The sequence below is a fragment of the Oratosquilla oratoria genome, chromosome 8, assembly GCF_046742065.1.
Source record: "Oratosquilla oratoria isolate Oo_2021 chromosome 8, ASM4674206v1, whole genome shotgun sequence".
Lineage (NCBI taxonomy): Eukaryota > Metazoa > Arthropoda > Malacostraca > Stomatopoda > Squillidae > Oratosquilla > Oratosquilla oratoria.
In genome coordinates, this window is record NC_134784.1 from 41,045,468 (window position 1) to 41,052,967 (window position 7,500).

Here is a 7,500-nt window from a genome sequence, read left to right on the forward strand (position 1 = left end):
GTTACCTTCGTCCCCTCTCATAACTCTCAACTCTTCCTGATATTAAGTGCACATCCCTGTAAATCACGACAGCAATCTTTAGAGAACAGGACCCTTGCTCCTTCTTTCCACAACCTCGCCACTACCACCATCACCCTAACTTTCATCGTCTTCATCACTACCTCTACCGCAAACACTAATAATAGTATCACTACCATTGCAATGTTAACACGGAAACAAAAACCAGCACTAACACTAGCTCCAGCATCAACAACAACAACACTTTCACGTCATCTACAACTCCACCTATACTTCCGCATTCACCTCTGTCTCCATCTTCACCTCCTCCACTTCCACCTCCATTTCCATCTTCACCTGGATGATTTTTCCGGGTATTACTCTCTTCTATGTAAGAAAGGAAACCCATTTAACATCAAAATTTCCATTTTTCCTATTATTAGGCCTCTTGACATTTTTGTGTTGTTCCTATTCTACCAAACATTTCTATTCAGCTCTAGGGATAGTCCCTATTCCTTAAAGAAAAAATTGATCTACTTATATCCGAACTCAATCAAGTCTACTGTGCATCTGCTCCTCTTCTGTCCTCTTTATTTACACTGCACTTTAATCTTCCTACTCTACCATCGCCTCCTACTTTATCGTTTGCATCCTATTGTTCTAGTATTCTTTCTCCATTCTTACTCCTCCTTCCTAGTTTCGCCCATCACTTCCTCTTTATTCTAATTTTTTTCTTTTTGTTTTCTTCCTGCTCTATACTCACTTCCTACCTTATAGTCTACATTTCATTGTTCTAGTCTTCTTTTCCACTCCTACTCCTCCATCCTAGCGTCGCCAATCGCCTTTTCTTTATTTTTCTTTTTATCTCTTTTTTTCTTTCTATTTTACCCTCACCTCCTACTTTACCGTTCTTTCCCTACCGTGAAAAACCTTGAAAGAATTCATTCTGTCAAGCGTCAGGTGACTTTCTTAACCTAATGGAAAATTACCTTTACAAGAATTGTAAAGCCACTCCTTCGCCTTGATGACTCATAACCAACAGATTTGAAACGAAATGGTAAATACAAAGACTCCGTCACTTTTCTATTTTCTTTTCTCTTTCTCTCCTCCTTTCTCCTCCCTCTTCCTTCCTTCCTCATCGCGTTTACATTTCTTCTCCTACGTAACTCTTAATTTCATTCATCTCTATCCTGGAATCCTCCAATTCCTTCACCAACCCCTTTCGATCCTTCATATCTTCTCTTGTTCCTCTAACTTCCTGTCTTCTCCCACGCTTAATTCACTTATCCAGATCTACTCCTATTCTTCTACAATCTTAATTCTCCCACGTTCACTCCCTCTCTTCTATTTCTTACGATCCTCTCATGTATTCATGCATTCCTCTACATCCTCCTTTTAAACATCCCATCTCCCTCTCTCCATCCTTTCCATCTCCTTCCTCTTTTCCTTCCTCCCATCTTTCTTCCTTCCCCTCCCTCTTTTCTTCTCTCTCATCTTTCTTCCTTCTCTTCCTTCCTTTCCTTCTCCTTAGTTCCACTTTCCCTCTCTCCCTCTTACAATTTTAAAAACATTTCACAGCCTCCCTCTCCTTCCCCCTTCCTCCCCTTCCTTCCCTCCTCCCTCCCCCTTCCTACTCCTCCCCCTCCCTTAGTCCTCCTTCTTCTCTTCTTCCTACTCACTACTCCTTCTTCCTTCCCTCCTCCCCGCTCTTCCTCCTCACTTGCCTTCTTCCTTCCTCCTTCTATCTTCCCTCTCCTACCACCTCCCTTCATCCTCTTTACTCCCTACTTCCCACTGACTCCTCCTCCCCTCCGGTCTCCTCTTCCTCTCTTCTCCATCCTTTCTCCTTCTTCCTTCCCCCAACTTCCTCCCTCTACCCTCCTCTCTCCACAATCTTCCCTTTTCTCTCCCTCCTCTTTCCTCCTCCCTTCTCTCTCCTCCCTCCCCTCTCTCCCCCCTCCTTTTATAGCTCCTCCCTTCTCCTTCGTACAACCTCTCTCCTCCCACCTCCTTCCTTTCTTCAGCCTCTTCCTTTCTCGTCTCTCATCCCTCTTCAATCCTCCTTCCTCCCTCTTCCTCTTCCTCCTACACGCACGGCAGGTCGTCCTCGCTCCTCTTACACACAAATATATCTTCGACTTGAATTCCCATTTCTTTGTCCGCCACAAGAAAATACATTTACCTCTGATCCACGACCCGTTTTCTATGCTGCCATGCGTCAACATTTCATGCTAACAAGCAAATAGCCTGCCAATGATTGTCGTTCATTTCCCCAGTAACGTTTGACCTAATTGGTCGATTTTTGGTTTATCGTTGTCATAATTTTGGCGTAGTGCACCGCTTTTTTTTGCCCATAGAAGTCTTCGCCATTGTCGTGGGAAGACATGAACGGGTTTCATCCCAAGCAGGAAAAACTCAAAGAATATTTTCCTCGGCGAAAAATAAGAAAAAAAAAAAAAAGCTTTAGGTGGTAAAGCGACTCATATAAGGTGATTCTTAACCCTTTGCTTACCGCGTTGGGGGGAAGCCACGGAGGTGAATGAAATAGTTTGTTGGCAGCTACAATAGAAGTAAAAATAACACCAGGTACGGAAGAGGTTGATTTTGAATAACGAGTAGAATAGGCTAACTGCAGTCAGAATAAAATGAAAAGGCATACCTGTTAAGGAAAGGACAAATCAACATTGGCTATAGTTCCCTTTGCTATAAAAAAAGTTCCTGCTTCCTACTCCTTCCTTCCTATTCCTTCCTCCCCTTTCCCTCCTCCCTCCTCCCTCCTTCCTCTCCCTTCCTCTTCCTTCCTCCCATTTCCCTACTCCCTCTTTCTTCCTCCCCTTTCCTTCCTCCCTCCTTCCTCTTCTTTCCTCCTATTTCCCCACTCTCTCTTTCTTCCATACCTTTCCTTCCTCCCACCATCCTGTTCCTTCCTCCCTCTTCCTCTCTCTTCCCTCTTCCTTCCTCACCTTCCCTTCCTCCCTTTTCCCCTCCTCCCTCTTCCCTCTTCCTTCTTCCACTTTCCATTCTCCCTTTTCCCTCCTTTCTCATCAGCATAATACAAAGAAATATGCCACACGGTATTGAAGGGGTTAACTGAGGCGGGAGGTAATAAAAGAGTTGAGCGGCAGCCTGAATCAAAGGGAAAAAACGATACGGTGCATTTCTTTTTTTCAACATCGTGTTATGTTTTTTTTTCTTTTTCTTTTGCCTTTTTCTTTACATTTTACTTTTCTCTTTTTCTCTTATTTGATCAAGTAGGTCCTTTCCTTGGGTTTCGTCACATCGTGTTATGTTTTCTTTTTCTTTTTCTTTTACTTTTGCTTTACATTTTACTTTTCTCTTTTTCTCTTCTTTTATCAAGTAGGTCTTTTCCCTGGGATTCGTCACAACATTGTGTCATGTTTTTTCCTTTTTATTTTATTTTCTTCTTTACATTTTTATTTTCTCTTCTTTTATCAAGTAGGTCCTCTTCCTGGGGCTCGTCACACCATTGTGTTATGTTTTAACATTTTCTTTTCATTTCTTCTTTACATTTTTATTTTCTCTTTTTCTCTTCTTTTATCAAGTAGGTCCTTTTCCTGGGTTTCGCCACATATTACCCTTGGCATCCTATTATCAGCAGTCACTTGGTTCTCACTCTCATTCTTCCAGTTCACGACCAGACACTTGCCATGGATTTTTCAGTTCACCATCACTTTTCCATGTTCATTTCTCACTATGTTTTTATTTCATCAATATGTTTTATTTTATTTCAGCCGGTTTTGTCCAAGTCTCACTTGCCATTTCGCTTTCTGTTTTACTTAGGTTTTTATGACATTTGGTCACAAGGGTTATGAAACGTCCAGTTCCTAAACAACCAACATCTGTTATCCTTTTTCAGCTACAACATTACTTTTCCTCGTCCAGTTTATTAGAATCCCAATGTTTGTCCTGTACACAGTGCTCTTCTGTGTAAATTTATTCCATATATGTCCACGTGATAGTTACCTATTTCCACGCGTGACCCTTCACATAGGAAACTTTGTCTGCCACCTTGGTTTGGGTTGTGCGGTTATTCCTCTTCTCTCTCCCCACTCCCTTTCCAATTTTGTGTTTCTCATGTTATCTTTTTATTTCATATTTACTCTATGTTTACATTCATAATGTATTTCTTTGAAACTTAGCATATGGTACATTTTACGTCATGATTAACGGAGCGAGGATTTCACCCAGGTCCTCTCCCCGTTGCATCCCGGACCGCATAAAAACGAGCTCATTGTTTGTAATCCATAATACCCCATAAAGACGCTTTCTGGACGGGAATCGAAACGTCGGACTTAATATACCCTTCAGTCCGAGAATGGTGCTTTACTCTTTTCCCCGATATATATATATATATATGAATATATCACTAGTGAGAAATATAGTAACATATTTGTAAATCACAACTAACACCGCAGTCAGATGAAAGAAAGAGTTGAGTCAGCGACAACTATATATTTCGATTACTAAGTGCAATCCTCTTCAGTAGTACTGAAGAGGATTGCAGATAGCAATCGAAATATATAGTTTTCGCTTACTCAACTCTTTCTTTCGTCCGACTGTGGTGTTAGATGTGATATAAATACTTACATACATATATATATATATATATATATATATATATATATATATATATATATATATATATATATATATATATATATATATATATCAAGGACTACTATTACACAGGACGTGCGCACCCAGATCCCTGGGTCCGCTAGCGGAGGTCATTGCTTTCTTTGTAACCTAACATTTTATATTGGACAAATATATCAAAACTAGACACCTAACATTGTATATAGTACAAATATATCAACTATTGACTTATTCAATGCAGTTTAAGTTAATATAAACTTTTATAGTGAAATAAGAAACTATTTTTAAAGCACTGTTATGCTTTGAAATACCAATTTTAGCCGGACTTAACAGGTATTATTGTATGAGGTTAGTGGACACCAGAGTTGTCGATTTATTTTATCTTTTTAAAAATATATATATTTTTTTTATCTAAATCAGATTTATTTGATTTAAATAGATTTTTTATAGATCTTAAATATTGTGGGACTGCTATCTGATATGCGATCTGATTGCTAAAGGATATTTTTAGCATATCAATATAAGGAGCAGTGTTATATAGACTTGCCACAAGTATACAAGGAACGGTATAAGCCGTATGTGAGGACGGTATGCTCAGGTTCACTCGATTCCTCCAAGAGTTTTCTTATCTTGGTGACATTTGCTGCATTGTCTGTCACAACACTTCCAATGTGACAACCAAAATCTTGTTCAGCCTTCTTGATCGAATTTTGTACAAGTTGTAGAAGATATTCAGCGGTGTGAGGTTTCCTTGATGTGTCTATTGTGTCAACTAAATAAATCTGACCAGTAGATGCTGTTAGAGTGACGCATATTATGGGCTCATTATGGATATTAGACCACTCATCAATTGAAAGACATACAGTTTCATTATTCAGGTCATCTACACACTTTTTATATTCCTTTTCATACACAAGATCCAAGTACTTATCAGCAATATCTTTTCTGGATGGAGGAATATAACCTGGCCTCAGGTTCTGAACCATCTTGAGAAACTGAGGATGCTGAACAAGACGAAAGGGTGTATTTGTAGCAAATATAATTCTTGCAACTTCTTTGTCGAGATTTTCCTTTTGAGAGGCTGAATTTTTTTATGATAAATCTGTCCAGAGATGTTGATGACTTTCTTTTAGATGAAAATGATTTAGCAGAACTGGCGCCTGTGGAGGAGTCTGATAGTGACCTTTTTAATGGTGGAGTCAGGTTTGCAGATAATTCAAGTGGAGCCGATGATGAAGGGATTGAAGCTGTTGATACAGATCCTGAAATGGAAAACGAAAATTTGAGCATATTGCATAATATATAAATGAATAAATAAATGAATGAATACAGTGTGATTTAGGCTACTTTTGAGTACAGTAGTTATATTCATAATGATCATATTCACACAAGCCACTAAATAATTTAGAAATGATTAACAGGATATGAAATAGGTGGGCTTGGAATTCAGCCTACCCAGGATTCAGTCCACTTTTAAATTCACTAAAAATAATGGGTTAGTTGGGTTAGGTTAGGCTAAATTCCTTTGAGCTGAATCCCATGTGGGCTGAATTCCAATGGAACCTATGAAATATATTACAGAATGTTGAATGAAATGAATAACAATTATCTAGGCCCCAAAGTTGAGTGAATAGAGTATATTATAGTGATATAGTCATTACCTAAATCTAGAAGTAATGAAGTTGAAGTATCATCTCTTTAGGCCTTCACATTTTTATTGCAAATGCTCTCCATTATTTACCAAATTTATATAGTTGCGTGTGTGAAAAGGGAGAAATGCACACAATATAAGTAAAATTATTTACCTGGGTCATCAATTTCTTCTGTATGTTGTGGCTGACCTTAGCATTTATCTCTGTGAGATCTTAATTTTGACACAATGCACTGTAGTTCCTGGCTGCAGTCCTTGCATTTAGTTCGTTACCCTTTGCCAGAAGCTGTTGGTAGTTTTTCAAAATAATTTCAGACAGAATCATTATTTCTGCCTGAAGAAACCACTCTGCCAGGTCCAGAAGACATCCTTCCTGGTTGATTCCAAAGCAGCAACTGACTCAGTGAGAAGCTGCTTACCTACAACAAGTTTCAACAAGAAACTTGTTAAAACTTGTTCTGGGGTGCACAGTGATATATACATGTAGGCTTATACCGTTTCTTGTACACTTGTGGCAAGTCTATATAACACTGCTCCTTATATTGATATGCTAATAATGTCCTTTAGCAATCAGATCGCATATCAGATAGTAATCCCGCAATATTTAAAATCTATAAAAAAAATCTATTTAAATCAAATAAATCTGATTTACATTAAAAAAATCTATTTTTTTAAGGTAAAAAAAGAAAAAGAAAATCACCAACCCTGGTGTCCTCTAACCTCATACAATAATACCTGTTAAGTCCGGCTAAAATTGTCATTTCAAAGCATAACAGTGCTTTAGAAATAATTTCTTATTTCACTATAAAAGTTTATATCAACTTATACTGCATTGAATAAGTCAATAGTTGATATATTTGTCCTACATACAATGTTAGGTTTCTAGTTTTGATATATTTGTCCAATATAAAATGTTAGGTTACAAAGAAAGCAATGGCCTCCGCTAGCGGACCCAAGGATCTGGGTGCGCACGTCCTGTGTAATAGTAGTCCTTGATATTTTTATATATATATATATATATATATATATATATATATATATATGTATATATATATGTATATATATATATATATATATATATGTATATACACGGAGTTAAGCACACAGCATTTTGGCACTGGTTAATCTTCTTACTGAGATTTTTAATATATGTATATATATATATATAATATTTATTTATGTATGTATATGTATATATACATATATACATACATGCATACATATACACACACACA